Source organism: Pelobates fuscus, chromosome 4 (assembly GCF_036172605.1).
Source record: "Pelobates fuscus isolate aPelFus1 chromosome 4, aPelFus1.pri, whole genome shotgun sequence".
In the NCBI taxonomy this organism is placed as follows: Eukaryota; Metazoa; Chordata; class Amphibia; order Anura; family Pelobatidae; genus Pelobates; species Pelobates fuscus.
Window position 1 is genome coordinate 21,626,611 of NC_086320.1, and position 17,844 is coordinate 21,644,454.

Genomic DNA, 17,844 nt, shown 5'->3' on the forward strand with positions numbered 1-17,844 from the left:
ATCTTTTGAACCACTGGACCAATTTGTATGATTTTGACGTATGTTTGTATTTGGAGTATGCTGATTCTGAAAATGTAAGTTTTATGTGAATGTGATGCATACTTTTAAAGTTATGAATAATGTGGAAAAACTGTATTTCTCTGCTTGTGATAATTACATTACCCATTTTGTAATGGCACCCCTTTATGCCCAGGGTGCCATTACAAAAGATGAGAGCGGAATAGTGGGGGATTAGCTCAAATGGTAGAGTGCTCGCTTAGCATGTGAGAGGTAGCGGGATCGATGCTTCTTCTTTTAAATGAAGGGTGCTTAGTTGAACTTTTTGTTTACCTGGATGTCATTGCCACAGCAGCATGTTGCAAAATGTTTAACTGCTTACCTGATTCTTCAAAAATGTCCTACTTTGACATTGAGTGAACTCACAAATTACCTTCGATAGCTCAGCTGGTAGAGCGGAGGACTGTAGTTGGTATATGATAGCAATCCTTAGGTCGCTGGTTAAATTCTGGCTCGAAGGACATGTGTTTTTCTCTCTTGTAGAGCAGAGGACTGTATGTTGCATGTCTGTATTTTATGTAATAAATATAACCTTGTGTATTTTACTGTCTTTTTACTGCCATGTGCTTAATGGAGTTTTGCATCTGTCCTTGGAGATAATTGGATTACTTCCCAATTATCTCCAGGATAGAAGACTCTGTGGAACTGGTTTTGGGCAGAAAAGCCATGCTTCATTTGGTCACAAAGGACTATGATCTATCTTTTGAACCACTGGACCAATTTGTATGATTCTGACCTATGTTTGTATTTGGAGTATGCTGATTCTGAAAATGTAAGTTTTATGTGAATGTGATGCATACTTTTAAAGTTATGAATAATGTGGAAAAACTGTATTTCTCTGCTTGTGATAATTACATTACCCATTTTGTAATGGCACCCCTTTATGCCCAGGGTGCCATTACAAACGATGAGAGTGGAAAAGTGGGGGATTAGCTCAAATGGTAGAGCGCTCGCTTAGCATGTGAGAGGTAGCAGGATCGATGCCCGCATTCTCCAGTGGCTGCTTCTTCTTTTAAATGAAGGGTGCTTAGACTGTATGTTGAATGTCTGTATTTTATGTAATAAATGTAACCTTGTGTATTTTACTGTCTTTTTACTGCCATGTGCTTAATGGAGTTTTGCATCTGTCCTTGGAGATAATTGGATTACTTCCCAATTATCTCCAGGATAGAAGACTCTGTGGAACTGGTTTTGGGCAGAAAAGCCATGCTTCATTTGGTCACAAAGGACTACGATCTATCTTTTGAACCACTGGACCAATTTGTATGATTCTGACCTATGTTTGTATTTGGAGTATGCTGATTCTGAAAATGTAAGTTTTATGTGAATGTGATGCATACTTTTAAAGTTATGAATAATGTGGAAAAACTGTATTTCTCTGCTTGTGATAATTACATTACCCATTTTGTAATGGCACCCCTTTATGCCCAGGGTGCCATTACAAACGATGAGAGTGGAAAAGTGGGGGATTAGCTCAAATGGTAGAGCGCTCGCTTAGCATGTGAGAGGTAGCAGGATCGATGCCCGCATTCTCCAGTGGCTGCTTCTTCTTTTAAATGAAGGGTGCTTAGACTGTATGTTGAATGTCTGTATTTTATGTAATAAATGTAACCTTGTGTATTTTACTGTCTTTTTACTGCCATGTGCTTAATGGAGTTTTGCATCTGTCCTTGGAGATAATTGGATTACTTCCCAATTATCTCCAGGATAGAAGACTCTGTGGAACTGGTTTTGGGCAGAAAAGCCATGCTTCATTTGGTCACAAAGGACTACGATCTATCTTTTGAACCACTGGACCAATTTGTATGATTCTGACCTATGTTTGTATTTGGAGTATGCTGATTCTGAAAATGTAAGTTTTATGTGAATGTGATGCATACTTTTAAAGTTATGAATAATGTGGAAAAACTGTATTTCTCTGCTTGTGATAATTACATTACCCATTTTGTAATGGCACCCCTTTATGCCCAGGGTGCCATTACAAAAGATGAGAGCGGAAAAGTGGGGGATTAGCTCAAATGGTAGAGTGCTCGCTTAGCATGTGAGAGGTAGCGGGATCGATGTTTCTTCTTTTAAATGAAGGGTGCTTAGTTGAACTTTTTGTTTACCTGGATGTCATTGCCACAGCAGCATGTTGCAAAATGTTTAACTGCTTACCTGATTCTTCAAAAATGTCCTACTTTGACATTGAGTGAACTCACGAATTACCTTCGATAGCTCAGCTGGTAGAGCGGAGGACTGTAGTTGGTATATGATAGCAATCCTTAGGTCGCTGGTTCAATTCCGGCTCGAAGGACATTTGCTTTTCTCTCTTGTAGAGCAGAGGACTGTATGTTGCATGTCTGTATTTTATGTAATAAATGTAACCTTGTGTATTTTACTGTCTTTTTACTGCCATGTGCTTAATGGAGTTTTGCATCTGTCCTTGGAGATAATTGGATTACTTCCCAATTATCTCCAGGATAGAAGACTCTGTGGAACTGGTTTTGGGCAGAAAAGCCATGCTTCATTTGGTCACAAAGGACTACGATCTATCTTTTGAACCACTGGACCAATTTGTATGATTTTGACGTATGTTTGTATTTGGAGTATGCTGATTCTGAAAATGTAAGTTTTATGTGAATGTGATGCATACTTTTAAAGTTATGAATAATGTGGAAAAACTGTATTTCTCTGCTTGTGATAATTACATTACCCATTTTGTAATGGCACCCCTTTATGCCCAGGGTGCCATTACAAAAGATGAGAGCGGAAAAGTGGGGGATTAGCTCAAATGGTAGAGTGCTCGCTTAGCATGTGAGAGGTAGCGGGATAAATGCTTCTTCTTTTAACCCCTTAAGGACCAAACTTCTGGAATAAAAGGGAATCATGACATGTCACACATGTCATGTGTCCTTAAGGGGTTAAATGAAGGGTGCTTAGTTGAACTTTTTGTTTACCTGGATGTCATTGCCACAGCAGCATGTTGCAAAATGTTTAACTGCTTACCTGATTCTTCAAAAATGTCCTACTTTGACATTGAGTGAACTCACAAATTACCTTCGATAGCTCAGCTGGTAGAGCGGAGGACTGTAGTTGGTATATGATAGCAATCCTTAGGTCGCTGGTTAAATTCTGGCTCGAAGGACATGTGTTTTTCTCTCTTGTAGAGCAGAGGACTGTATGTTGCATGTCTGTATTTTATGTAATAAATATAACCTTGTGTATTTTACTGTCTTTTTACTGCCATGTGCTTAATGGAGTTTTGCATCTGTCCTTGGAGATAATTGGATTACTTCCCAATTATCTCCAGGATAGAAGACTCTGTGGAACTGGTTTTGGGCAGAAAAGCCATGCTTCATTTGGTCACAAAGGACTATGATCTATCTTTTGAACCACTGGACCAATTTGTATGATTCTGACCTATGTTTGTATTTGGAGTATGCTGATTCTGAAAATGTAAGTTTTATGTGAATGTGATGCATACTTTTAAAGTTATGAATAATGTGGAAAAACTGTATTTCTCTGCTTGTGATAATTACATTACCCATTTTGTAATGGCACCCCTTTATGCCCAGGGTGCCATTACAAACGATGAGAGTGGAAAAGTGGGGGATTAGCTCAAATGGTAGAGCGCTCGCTTAGCATGTGAGAGGTAGCAGGATCGATGCCCGCATTCTCCAGTGGCTGCTTCTTCTTTTAAATGAAGGGTGCTTAGACTGTATGTTGAATGTCTGTATTTTATGTAATAAATGTAACCTTGTGTATTTTACTGTCTTTTTACTGCCATGTGCTTAATGGAGTTTTGCATCTGTCCTTGGAGATAATTGGATTACTTCCCAATTATCTCCAGGATAGAAGACTCTGTGGAACTGGTTTTGGGCAGAAAAGCCATGCTTCATTTGGTCACAAAGGACTACGATCTATCTTTTGAACCACTGGACCAATTTGTATGATTCTGACCTATGTTTGTATTTGGAGTATGCTGATTCTGAAAATGTAAGTTTTATGTGAATGTGATGCATACTTTTAAAGTTATGAATAATGTGGAAAAACTGTATTTCTCTGCTTGTGATAATTACATTACCCATTTTGTAATGGCACCCCTTTATGCCCAGGGTGCCATTACAAACGATGAGAGTGGAAAAGTGGGGGATTAGCTCAAATGGTAGAGCGCTCGCTTAGCATGTGAGAGGTAGCAGGATCGATGCCCGCATTCTCCAGTGGCTGCTTCTTCTTTTAAATGAAGGGTGCTTAGACTGTATGTTGAATGTCTGTATTTTATGTAATAAATGTAACCTTGTGTATTTTACTGTCTTTTTACTGCCATGTGCTTAATGGAGTTTTGCATCTGTCCTTGGAGATAATTGGATTACTTCCCAATTATCTCCAGGATAGAAGACTCTGTGGAACTGGTTTTGGGCAGAAAAGCCATGCTTCATTTGGTCACAAAGGACTACGATCTATCTTTTGAACCACTGGACCAATTTGTATGATTCTGACCTATGTTTGTATTTGGAGTATGCTGATTCTGAAAATGTAAGTTTTATGTGAATGTGATGCATACTTTTAAAGTTATGAATAATGTGGAAAAACTGTATTTCTCTGCTTGTGATAATTACATTACCCATTTTGTAATGGCACCCCTTTATGCCCAGGGTGCCATTACAAACGATGAGAGTGGAAAAGTGGGGGATTAGCTCAAATGGTAGAGCGCTCGCTTAGCATGTGAGAGGTAGCAGGATCGATGCCCGCATTCTCCAGTGGCTGCTTCTTCTTTTAAATGAAGGGTGCTTAGACTGTATGTTGAATGTCTGTATTTTATGTAATAAATGTAACCTTGTGTATTTTACTGTCTTTTTACTGCCATGTGCTTAATGGAGTTTTGCATCTGTCCTTGGAGATAATTGGATTACTTCCCAATTATCTCCAGGATAGAAGACTCTGTTGAACTGGTTTTGGGCAGAAAAGCCATGCTTCATTTGGTCACAAAGGACTACGATCTATCTTTTGAACCACTGGACCAATTTGTATGATTCTGACCTATGTTTGTATTTGGAGTATGCTGATTCTGAAAATGTAAGTTTTATGTGAATGTGATGCATACTTTTAAAGTTATGAATAATGTGGAAAAACTGTATTTCTCTGCTTGTGATAATTACATTACCCATTTTGTAATGGCACCCCTTTATGCCCAGGGTGCCATTACAAAAGATGAGAGCGGAAAAGTGGGGGATTAGCTCAAATGGTAGAGTGTTCGCTTAGCATGTGAGAGGTAGCGGGATCGATGTTTCTTCTTTTAAATGAAGGGTGCTTAGTTGAACTTTTTGTTTACCTGGATGTCATTGCCACAGCAGCATGTTGCAAAATGTTTAACTGCTTACCTGATTCTTCAAAAATGTCCTACTTTGACATTGAGTGAACTCACGAATTACCTTCGATAGCTCAGCTGGTAGAGCGGAGGACTGTAGTTGGTATATGATAGCAATCCTTAGGTCGCTGGTTCAATTCCGGCTCGAAGGACATTTGCTTTTCTCTCTTGTAGAGCAGAGGACTGTATGTTGCATGTCTGTATTTTATGTAATAAATGTAACCTTGTGTATTTTACTGTCTTTTTACTGCCATGTGCTTAATGGAGTTTTGCATCTGTCCTTGGAGATAATTGGATTACTTCCCAATTATCTCCAGGATAGAAGACTCTGTGGAACTGGTTTTGGGCAGAAAAGCCATGCTTCATTTGGTCACAAAGGACTACGATCTATCTTTTGAACCACTGGACCAATTTGTATGATTTTGACGTATGTTTGTATTTGGAGTATGCTGATTCTGAAAATGTAAGTTTTATGTGAATGTGATGCATACTTTTAAAGTTATGAATAATGTGGAAAAACTGTATTTCTCTGCTTGTGATAATTACATTACCCATTTTGTAATGGCACCCCTTTATGCCCAGGGTGCCATTACAAAAGATGAGAGCGGAAAAGTGGGGGATTAGCTCAAATGGTAGAGTGCTCGCTTAGCATGTGAGAGGTAGCGGGATAAATGCTTCTTCTTTTAACCCCTTAAGGACCAAACTTCTGGAATAAAAGGGAATCATGACATGTCACACATGTCATGTGTCCTTAAGGGGTTAAATGAAGGGTGCTTAGTTGAACTTTTTGTTTACCTGGATGTCATTGCCACAGCAGCATGTTGCAAAATGTTTAACTGCTTACCTGATTCTTCAAAAATGTCCTACTTTGACATTGAGTGAACTCACGAATTACCTTCGATAGCTCAGCTGGTAGAGCGGAGGACTGTAGTTGGTATATGATAGCAATCCTTAGGTCGCTGGTTCAATTCCGGCTCGAAGGACATTTGTTTTTCTCTCTTGTAGAGCAGAGGACTGTATGTTGCATGTCTGTATTTTATGTAATAAATGTAACCTTGTGTATTTTACTGTCTTTTTACTGCCATGTGCTTAATGGAGTTTTGCATCTGTCCTTGGAGATAATTGGATTACTTCCCAATTATCTCCAGGATAGAAGACTCTGTGGAACTGGTTTTGGGCAGAAAAGCCATGCTTCATTTGGTCACAAAGGACTACGATCTATCTTTTGAACCACTGGACCAATTTGTATGATTTTGACGTATGTTTGTATTTGGAGTATGCTGATTCTGAAAATGTAAGTTTTATGTGAATGTGATGCATACTTTTAAAGTTATGAATAATGTGGAAAAACTGTATTTCTCTGCTTGTGATAATTACATTACCCATTTTGTAATGGCACCCCTTTATGCCCAGGGTGCCATTACAAAAGATGAGAGCGGAATAGTGGGGGATTAGCTCGAATGGTAGAGTGCTCGCTTAGCATGTGAGAGGTAGCGGGATCGATGCTTCTTCTTTTAAATGAAGGGTGCTTAGTTGAACTTTTTGTTTACCTGGATGTCATTGCCACAGCAGCATGTTGCAAAATGTTTAACTGCTTACCTGATTCTTCAAAAATGTCCTACTTTGACATTGAGTGAACTCACAAATTACCTTCGATAGCTCAGCTGGTAGAGCGGAGGACTGTAGTTGGTATATGATAGCAATCCTTAGGTCGCTGGTTAAATTCTGGCTCGAAGGACATGTGTTTTTCTCTCTTGTAGAGCAGAGGACTGTATGTTGCATGTCTGTATTTTATGTAATAAATATAACCTTGTGTATTTTACTGTCTTTTTACTGCCATGTGCTTAATGGAGTTTTGCATCTGTCCTTGGAGATAATTGGATTACTTCCCAATTATCTCCAGGATAGAAGACTCTGTGGAACTGGTTTTGGGCAGAAAAGCCATGCTTCATTTGGTCACAAAGGACTATGATCTATCTTTTGAACCACTGGACCAATTTGTATGATTCTGACCTATGTTTGTATTTGGAGTATGCTGATTCTGAAAATGTAAGTTTTATGTGAATGTGATGCATACTTTTAAAGTTATGAATAATGTGGAAAAACTGTATTTCTCTGCTTGTGATAATTACATTACCCATTTTGTAATGGCACCCCTTTATGCCCAGGGTGCCATTACAAACGATGAGAGTGGAAAAGTGGGGGATTAGCTCAAATGGTAGAGCGCTCGCTTAGCATGTGAGAGGTAGCAGGATCGATGCCCGCATTCTCCAGTGGCTGCTTCTTCTTTTAAATGAAGGGTGCTTAGACTGTATGTTGAATGTCTGTATTTTATGTAATAAATGTAACCTTGTGTATTTTACTGTCTTTTTACTGCCATGTGCTTAATGGAGTTTTGCATCTGTCCTTGGAGATAATTGGATTACTTCCCAATTATCTCCAGGATAGAAGACTCTGTGGAACTGGTTTTGGGCAGAAAAGCCATGCTTCATTTGGTCACAAAGGACTACGATCTATCTTTTGAACCACTGGACCAATTTGTATGATTCTGACCTATGTTTGTATTTGGAGTATGCTGATTCTGAAAATGTAAGTTTTATGTGAATGTGATGCATACTTTTAAAGTTATGAATAATGTGGAAAAACTGTATTTCTCTGCTTGTGATAATTACATTACCCATTTTGTAATGGCACCCCTTTATGCCCAGGGTGCCATTACAAACGATGAGAGTGGAAAAGTGGGGGATTAGCTCAAATGGTAGAGCGCTCGCTTAGCATGTGAGAGGTAGCAGGATCGATGCCCGCATTCTCCAGTGGCTGCTTCTTCTTTTAAATGAAGGGTGCTTAGACTGTATGTTGAATGTCTGTATTTTATGTAATAAATGTAACCTTGTGTATTTTACTGTCTTTTTACTGCCATGTGCTTAATGGAGTTTTGCATCTGTCCTTGGAGATAATTGGATTACTTCCCAATTATCTCCAGGATAGAAGACTCTGTGGAACTGGTTTTGGGCAGAAAAGCCATGCTTCATTTGGTCACAAAGGACTACGATCTATCTTTTGAACCACTGGACCAATTTGTATGATTCTGACCTATGTTTGTATTTGGAGTATGCTGATTCTGAAAATGTAAGTTTTATGTGAATGTGATGCATACTTTTAAAGTTATGAATAATGTGGAAAAACTGTATTTCTCTGCTTGTGATAATTACATTACCCATTTTGTAATGGCACCCCTTTATGCCCAGGGTGCCATTACAAAAGATGAGAGCGGAAAAGTGGGGGATTAGCTCAAATGGTAGAGTGCTCGCTTAGCATGTGAGAGGTAGCGGGATCGATGTTTCTTCTTTTAAATGAAGGGTGCTTAGTTGAACTTTTTGTTTACCTGGATGTCATTGCCACAGCAGCATGTTGCAAAATGTTTAACTGCTTACCTGATTCTTCAAAAATGTCCTACTTTGACATTGAGTGAACTCACGAATTACCTTCGATAGCTCAGCTGGTAGAGCGGAGGACTGTAGTTGGTATATGATAGCAATCCTTAGGTCGCTGGTTCAATTCCGGCTCGAAGGACATTTGCTTTTCTCTCTTGTAGAGCAGAGGACTGTATGTTGCATGTCTGTATTTTATGTAATAAATGTAACCTTGTGTATTTTACTGTCTTTTTACTGCCATGTGCTTAATGGAGTTTTGCATCTGTCCTTGGAGATAATTGGATTACTTCCCAATTATCTCCAGGATAGAAGACTCTGTGGAACTGGTTTTGGGCAGAAAAGCCATGCTTCATTTGGTCACAAAGGACTACGATCTATCTTTTGAACCACTAGACCAATTTGTATGATTTTGACGTATGTTTGTATTTGGAGTATGCTGATTCTGAAAATGTAAGTTTTATGTGAATGTGATGCATACTTTTAAAGTTATGAATAATGTGGAAAAACTGTATTTCTCTGCTTGTGATAATTACATTACCCATTTTGTAATGGCACCCCTTTATGCCCAGGGTGCCATTACAAAAGATGAGAGCGGAAAAGTGGGGGATTAGCTCAAATGGTAGAGTGCTCGCTTAGCATGTGAGAGGTAGCGGGATAAATGCTTCTTCTTTTAACCCCTTAAGGACCAAACTTCTGGAATAAAAGGGAATCATGACATGTCACACATGTCATGTGTCCTTAAGGGGTTAAATGAAGGGTGCTTAGTTGAACTTTTTGTTTACCTGGATGTCATTGCCACAGCAGCATGTTGCAAAATGTTTAACTGCTTACCTGATTCTTCAAAAATGTCCTACTTTGACATTGAGTGAACTCACAAATTACCTTCGATAGCTCAGCTGGTAGAGCGGAGGACTGTAGTTGGTATATGATAGCAATCCTTAGGTCGCTGGTTAAATTCTGGCTCGAAGGACATGTGTTTTTCTCTCTTGTAGAGCAGAGGACTGTATGTTGCATGTCTGTATTTTATGTAATAAATATAACCTTGTGTATTTTACTGTCTTTTTACTGCCATGTGCTTAATGGAGTTTTGCATCTGTCCTTGGAGATAATTGGATTACTTCCCAATTATCTCCAGGATAGAAGACTCTGTGGAACTGGTTTTGGGCAGAAAAGCCATGCTTCATTTGGTCACAAAGGACTATGATCTATCTTTTGAACCACTGGACCAATTTGTATGATTCTGACCTATGTTTGTATTTGGAGTATGCTGATTCTGAAAATGTAAGTTTTATGTGAATGTGATGCATACTTTTAAAGTTATGAATAATGTGGAAAAACTGTATTTCTCTGCTTGTGATAATTACATTACCCATTTTGTAATGGCACCCCTTTATGCCCAGGGTGCCATTACAAACGATGAGAGTGGAAAAGTGGGGGATTAGCTCAAATGGTAGAGCGCTCGCTTAGCATGTGAGAGGTAGCAGGATCGATGCCCGCATTCTCCAGTGGCTGCTTCTTCTTTTAAATGAAGGGTGCTTAGACTGTATGTTGAATGTCTGTATTTTATGTAATAAATGTAACCTTGTGTATTTTACTGTCTTTTTACTGCCATGTGCTTAATGGAGTTTTGCATCTGTCCTTGGAGATAATTGGATTACTTCCCAATTATCTCCAGGATAGAAGACTCTGTGGAACTGGTTTTGGGCAGAAAAGCCATGCTTCATTTGGTCACAAAGGACTACGATCTATCTTTTGAACCACTGGACCAATTTGTATGATTCTGACCTATGTTTGTATTTGGAGTATGCTGATTCTGAAAATGTAAGTTTTATGTGAATGTGATGCATACTTTTAAAGTTATGAATAATGTGGAAAAACTGTATTTCTCTGCTTGTGATAATTACATTACCCATTTTGTAATGGCACCCCTTTATGCCCAGGGTGCCATTACAAACGATGAGAGTGGAAAAGTGGGGGATTAGCTCAAATGGTAGAGCGCTCGCTTAGCATGTGAGAGGTAGCAGGATCGATGCCCGCATTCTCCAGTGGCTGCTTCTTCTTTTAAATGAAGGGTGCTTAGACTGTATGTTGAATGTCTGTATTTTATGTAATAAATGTAACCTTGTGTATTTTACTGTCTTTTTACTGCCATGTGCTTAATGGAGTTTTGCATCTGTCCTTGGAGATAATTGGATTACTTCCCAATTATCTCCAGGATAGAATACTCTGTGGAACTGGTTTTGGGCAGAAAAGCCATGCTTCATTTGGTCACAAAGGACTACGATCTATCTTTTGAACCACTGGACCAATTTGTATGATTCTGACCTATGTTTGTATTTGGAGTATGCTGATTCTGAAAATGTAAGTTTTATGTGAATGTGATGCATACTTTTAAAGTTATGAATAATGTGGAAAAACTGTATTTCTCTGCTTGTGATAATTACATTACCCATTTTGTAATGGCACCCCTTTATGCCCAGGGTGCCATTACAAAAGATGAGAGCGGAAAAGTGGGGGATTAGCTCAAATGGTAGAGTGCTCGCTTAGCATGTGAGAGGTAGCGGGATCGATGTTTCTTCTTTTAAATGAAGGGTGCTTAGTTGAACTTTTTGTTTACCTGGATGTCATTGCCACAGCAGCATGTTGCAAAATGTTTAACTGCTTACCTGATTCTTCAAAAATGTCCTACTTTGACATTGAGTGAACTCACGAATTACCTTCGATAGCTCAGCTGGTAGAGCGGAGGACTGTAGTTGGTATATGATAGCAATCCTTAGGTCGCTGGTTCAATTCCGGCTCGAAGGACATTTGCTTTTCTCTCTTGTAGAGCAGAGGACTGTATGTTGCATGTCTGTATTTTATGTAATAAATGTAACCTTGTGTATTTTACTGTCTTTTTACTGCCATGTGCTTAATGGAGTTTTGCATCTGTCCTTGGAGATAATTGGATTACTTCCCAATTATCTCCAGGATAGAAGACTCTGTGGAACTGGTTTTGGGCAGAAAAGCCATGCTTCATTTGGTCACAAAGGACTACGATCTATCTTTTGAACCACTGGACCAATTTGTATGATTCTGACCTATGTTTGTATTTGGAGTATGCTGATTCTGAAAATGTAAGTTTTATGTGAATGTGATGCATACTTTTAAAGTTATGAATAATGTGGAAAAACTGTATTTCTCTGCTTGTGATAATTACATTACCCATTTTGTAATGGCACCCCTTTATGCCCAGGGTGCCATTACAAAAGATGAGAGCGGAATAGTGGGGCATTAGCTCAAATGGTAGAGTGCTCGCTTAGCATGTGAGAGGTAGCGGGATAAATGCTTCTTCTTTTTACCCCTTAAGGACCAAACTTCTGGAATAAAAGGGAATCATGACATGTCACACATGTCATGTGTCCTTAAGGGGTTAAATGAAGGGTGCTTAGTTGAACTTTTTGTTTACCTGGATGTCATTGCCACAGCAGCATGTTGCAAAATGTTTAACTGCTTACCTGATTCTTCAAAAATGTCCTACTTTGACATTGAGTGAACTCACGAATTACCTTCGATAGCTCAGCTGGTAGAGCGGAGGACTGTAGTTGGTATATGATAGCAATCCTTAGGTCGCTGGTTCAATTCCGGCTCGAAGGACATTTGTTTTTCTCTCTTGTAGAGCAGAGGACTGTATGTTGCATGTCTGTATTTTATGTAATAAATGTAACCTTGTGTATTTTACTGTCTTTTTACTGCCATGTGCTTAATGGAGTTTTGCATCTGTCCTTGGAGATAATTGGATTACTTCCCAATTATCTCCAGGATAGAAGACTCTGTGGAACTGGTTTTGGGCAGAAAAGCCATGCTTCATTTGGTCACAAAGGACTACGATCTATCTTTTGAACCACTGGACCAATTTGTATGATTTTGACGTATGTTTGTATTTGGAGTATGCTGATTCTGAAAATTTAAGTTTTATGTGAATGTGATGCATACTTTTAAAGTTATGAATAATGTGGAAAAACTGTATTTCTCTGCTTGTGATAATTACATTACCCATTTTGTAATGGCACCCCTTTATGCCCAGGGTGCCATTACAAAAGATGAGAGCGGAATAGTGGGGCATTAGCTCAAATGGTAGAGTGCTCGCTTAGCATGTGTGAGGTAGCGGGATCGATGCTTCTTCTTTTAAATGAAGGGTGCTTAGTTGAACTTTTTGTTTACCTGGATGTCATTGCCACAGCAGCATGTTGCAAAATGTTTAACTGCTTACCTGATTCTTCAAAAATGTCCTACTTTGACATTGAGTGAACTCACAAATTACCTTCGATAGCTCAGCTGGTAGAGCGGAGGACTGTAGTTGGTATATGATAGCAATCCTTAGGACGCTGGTTAAATTCTGGCTCGAAGGACATGTGTTTTTCTCTCTTGTAGAGCAGAGGACTGTATGTTGCATGTCTGTATTTTATGTAATAAATATAACCTTGTGTATTTTACTGTCTTTTTTACTGCCATGTGCTTAATGGAGTTTTGCATCTGTCCTTGGAGATAATTGGATTACTTCCCAATTATCTCCAGGATAGAAGACTCTGTGGAACTGGTTTTGGGCAGAAAAGCCATGCTTCATTTGGTCACAAAGGACTATGATCTATCTTTTGAACCACTGGACCAATTTGTATGATTCTGACCTATGTTTGTATTTGGAGTATGCTGATTCTGAAAATGTAAGTTTTATGTGAATGTGATGCATACTTTTAAAGTTATGAATAATGTGGAAAAACTGTATTTCTCTGCTTGTGATAATTACATTACCCATTTTGTAATGGCACCCCTTTATGCCCAGGGTGCCATTACAAACGATGAGAGTGGAAAAGTGGGGGATTAGCTCAAATGGTAGAGCGCTCGCTTAGCATGTGAGAGGTAGCAGGATCGATGCCCGCATTCTCCAGTGGCTGCTTCTTCTTTTAAATGAAGGGTGCTTAGACTGTATGTTGAATGTCTGTATTTTATGTAATAAATGTAACCTTGTGTATTTTACTGTCTTTTTACTGCCATGTGCTTAATGGAGTTTTGCATCTGTCCTTGGAGATAATTGGATTACTTCCCAATTATCTCCAGGATAGAAGACTCTGTGGAACTGGTTTTGGGCAGAAAAGCCATGCTTCATTTGGTCACAAAGGACTACGATCTATCTTTTGAACCACTGGACCAATTTGTATGATTCTGACCTATGTTTGTATTTGGAGTATGCTGATTCTGAAAATGTAAGTTTTATGTGAATGTGATGCATACTTTTAAAGTTATGAATAATGTGGAAAAACTGTATTTCTCTGCTTGTGATAATTACATTACCCATTTTGTAATGGCACCCCTTTATGCCCAGGGTGCCATTACAAACGATGAGAGTGGAAAAGTGGGGGATTAGCTCAAATGGTAGAGCGCTCGCTTAGCATGTGAGAGGTAGCGGGATCGATGCCCGCATTCTCCAGTGGCTGCTTCTTCTTTTAAATGAAGGGTGCTTAGACTGTATGTTGAATGTCTGTATTTTATGTAATAAATGTAACCTTGTGTATTTTACTGTCTTTTTACTGCCATGTGCTTAATGGAGTTTTGCATCTGTCCTTGGAGATAATTGGATTACTTCCCAATTATCTCCAGGATAGAAGACTCTGTGGAACTGGTTTTGGGCAGAAAAGCCATGCTTCATTTGGTCACAAAGGACTACGATCTATCTTTTGAACCACTGGACCAATTTGTATGATTCTGACCTATGTTTGTATTTGGAGTATGCTGATTCTGAAAATGTAAGTTTTATGTGAATGTGATGCATACTTTTAAAGTTATGAATAATGTGGAAAAACTGTATTTCTCTGCTTGTGATAATTACATTACCCATTTTGTAATGGCACCCCTTTATGCCCAGGGTGCCATTACAAAAGATGAGAGCGGAAAAGTGGGGGATTAGCTCAAATGGTAGAGTGCTCGCTTAGCATGTGAGAGGTAGCGGGATCGATGCTTCTTCTTTTAAATGAAGGGTGCTTAGTTTAACTTTTTGTTTACCTGGATGTCATTGCCACAGCAGCATGTTGCAAAATGTTTAACTGCTTACCTGATTCTTCAAAAATGTCCTACTTTGACATTGAGTGAACTCACGAATTACCTTCGATAGCTCAGCTGGTAGAGCGGAGGACTGTAGTTGGTATATGATAGCAATCCTTAGGTCGCTGGTTCAATTCCGTCTCGAAGGACATTTGTTTTTCTCTCTTGTAGAGCAGAGGACTGTATGTTGCATGTCTGTATTTTATGTAATAAATGTAACCTTGTGTATTTTACTGTCTTTTTACTGCCATGTGCTTAATGGAGTTTTGCATCTGTCCTTGGAGATAATTGGATTACTTCCCAATTATCTCCAGGATAGAAGACTCTGTGGAACTGGTTTTGGGCAGAAAAGCCATGCTTCATTTGGTCACAAAGGACTACGATCTATCTTTTGAACCACTGGACCAATTTGTATGATTTTGACGTATGTTTGTATTTGGAGTATGCTGATTCTGAAAATTTAAGTTTTATGTGAATGTGATGCATACTTTTAAAGTTATGAATAATGTGGAAAAACTGTATTTCTCTGCTTGTGATAATTACATTACCCATTTTGTAATGGCACCCCTTTATGCCCAGGGTGCCATTACAAAAGATGAGAGCGGAATAGTGGGGGATTAGCTCAAATGGTAGAGTGCTCGCTTAGCATGTGAGAGGTAGCGGGATCGATGCTTCTTCTTTTAAATGAAGGGTGCTTAGTTGAACTTTTTGTTTACCTGGATGTCATTGCCACAGCAGCATGTTGCAAAATGTTTAACTGCTTACCCGATTCTTCAAAAATGTCCTACTTTGACATTGAGTGAACTCACAAATTACCTTCGATAGCTCAGCTGGTAGAGCGGAGGACTGTAGTTGGTATATGATAGCAATCCTTAGGTCGCTGGTTCAATTCTGGCTCGAAGGACATTTGCTTTTCTTTCTTGTAGAGCAGAGGACTGTATGTTGCATGTCTGTATTTTATGTAATAAATGTAACCTTGTGTATTTTACTGTCTTTTTACTGCCATGTGCTTAATGGAGTTTTGCATCTGTCCTTGGAGATAATTGGATTACTTCCCAATTATCTCCAGGATAGAAGACTCTGTGGAACTGGTTTTGGGCAGAAAAGCCATGCTTCATTTGGTCACAAAGGACTACGATCTATCTTTTGAACCACTGGACCAATTTGTATGATTTTGACGTATGTTTGTATTTGGAGTATGCTGATTCTGAAAATGTAAGTTTTATGTGAATGTGATGCATACTTTTAAAGTTATGAATAATGTGGAAAAACTGTATTTCTCTGCTTGTGATAATTACATTACCCATTTTGTAATGGCACCTCTTTATGCCCAGGGTGCCATTACAAAAGATGAGAGCGGAATAGTGGGGGATTAGCTCAAATGGTAGAGTGCTCGCTTAGCATGTGAGAGGTAGCGGGATCGATGCTTCTTCTTTTAAATGAAGGGTGCTTAGTTGAACTTTTTGTTTACCTGGATGTCATTGCCACAGCAGCATGTTGCAAAATGTTTAACTGCTTACCTGATTCTTCAAAAATGTCCTACTTTGACATTGAGTGAACTCACAAATTACCTTCGATAGCTCAGCTGGTAGAGCGGAGGACTGTAGTTGGTATATGATAGCAATCCTTAGGTCGCTGGTTAAATTCTGGCTCGAAGGACATGTGTTTTTCTCTCTTGTAGAGCAGAGGACTGTATGTTGCATGTCTGTATTTTATGTAATAAATATAACCTTGTGTATTTTACTGTCTTTTTACTGCCATGTGCTTAATGGAGTTTTGCATCTGTCCTTGGAGATAATTGGATTACTTCCCAATTATCTCCAGGATAGAAGACTCTGTGGAACTGGTTTTGGGCAGAAAAGCCATGCTTCATTTGGTCACAAAGGACTATGATCTATCTTTTGAACCACTGGACCAATTTGTATGATTCTGACCTATGTTTGTATTTGGAGTATGCTGATTCTGAAAATGTAAGTTTTATGTGAATGTGATGCATACTTTTAAAGTTATGAATAATGTGGAAAAACTGTATTTCTCTGCTTGTGATAATTACATTACCCATTTTGTAATGGCACCCCTTTATGCCCAGGGTGCCATTACAAACGATGAGAGTGGAAAAGTGGGGGATTAGCTCAAATGGTAGAGCGCTCGCTTAGCATGTGAGAGGTAGCAGGATCGATGCCCGCATTCTCGTGTGGCTGCTTCTTCTTTTAAATGAAGGGTGCTTAGACTGTATGTTGAATGTCTGTATTTTATGTAATAAATGTAACCTTGTGTATTTTACTGTCTTTTTACTGCCATGTGCTTAATGGAGTTTTGCATCTGTCCTTGGAGATAATTGGATTACTTCCCAATTATCTCCAGGATAGAAGACTCTGTGGAACTGGTTTTGGGCAGAAAAGCCATGCTTCATTTGGTCACAAAGGACTACGATCTATCTTTTGAACCACTGGACCAATTTGTATGATTCTGACCTATGTTTGTATTTGGAGTATGCTGATTCTGAAAATGTAAGTTTTATGTGAATGTGATGCATACTTTTAAAGTTATGAATAATGTGGAAAAACTGTATTTCTCTGCTTGTGATAATTACATTACCCATTTTGTAATGGCACCCCTTTATGCCCAGGGTGCCATTACAAAAGATGAGAGCGGAAAAGTGGGGGATTAGCTCAAATGGTAGAGTGCTCGCTTAGCATGTGAGAGGTAGCGGGATCGATGCTTCTTGTTTTAAATGAAGGGTGCTTAGTTGAACTTTTTGTTTACCTGGATGTCATTGCCACAGCAGCATGTTGCAAAATGTTTAACTGCTTACCTGATTCTTCAAAAATGTCCTACTTTGACATTGAGTGAACTCACAAATTACCTTCGATAGCTCAGCTGGTAGAGCGGAGGACTGTAGTTGGTATATGATAGCAATCCTTA

General features: G+C 38.9%; 6 non-coding genes across 6 annotated transcripts; all 6 read left to right on the forward strand.

Moving 5' to 3' along the window:
* The first annotated feature begins 2,264 nt into the window (after nt 1–2,264).
* TRNAY-GUA (transfer RNA tyrosine (anticodon GUA)) lies at nt 2,265–2,353 on the forward strand. The gene is given in 2 exon segments: nt 2,265–2,301; nt 2,318–2,353. It is a non-coding gene; the product is annotated as a tRNA-Tyr (tRNA).
* Nucleotides 2,354–5,470: 3,117 nt separating this feature from the next.
* Nucleotides 5,471–5,559, forward strand: TRNAY-GUA (transfer RNA tyrosine (anticodon GUA)). The gene is given in 2 exon segments: nt 5,471–5,507; nt 5,524–5,559. It is a non-coding gene; the product is annotated as a tRNA-Tyr (tRNA).
* Nucleotides 5,560–6,301: 742 nt separating this feature from the next.
* TRNAY-GUA (transfer RNA tyrosine (anticodon GUA)) lies at nt 6,302–6,390 on the forward strand. The gene is given in 2 exon segments: nt 6,302–6,338; nt 6,355–6,390. It is a non-coding gene; the product is annotated as a tRNA-Tyr (tRNA).
* Nucleotides 6,391–8,891: 2,501 nt separating this feature from the next.
* On the forward strand, nt 8,892–8,980 carry TRNAY-GUA (transfer RNA tyrosine (anticodon GUA)). Its single transcript is given in 2 exon segments — nt 8,892–8,928; nt 8,945–8,980. It is a non-coding gene; the product is annotated as a tRNA-Tyr (tRNA).
* A 2,577-nt stretch (nt 8,981–11,557) lies between these two features.
* On the forward strand, nt 11,558–11,646 carry TRNAY-GUA (transfer RNA tyrosine (anticodon GUA)). Its single transcript is given in 2 exon segments — nt 11,558–11,594; nt 11,611–11,646. It is a non-coding gene; the product is annotated as a tRNA-Tyr (tRNA).
* A 742-nt stretch (nt 11,647–12,388) lies between these two features.
* On the forward strand, nt 12,389–12,477 carry TRNAY-GUA (transfer RNA tyrosine (anticodon GUA)). Its single transcript is given in 2 exon segments — nt 12,389–12,425; nt 12,442–12,477. It is a non-coding gene; the product is annotated as a tRNA-Tyr (tRNA).
* The last annotated feature ends 5,367 nt before the right edge of the window (nt 12,478–17,844 follow it).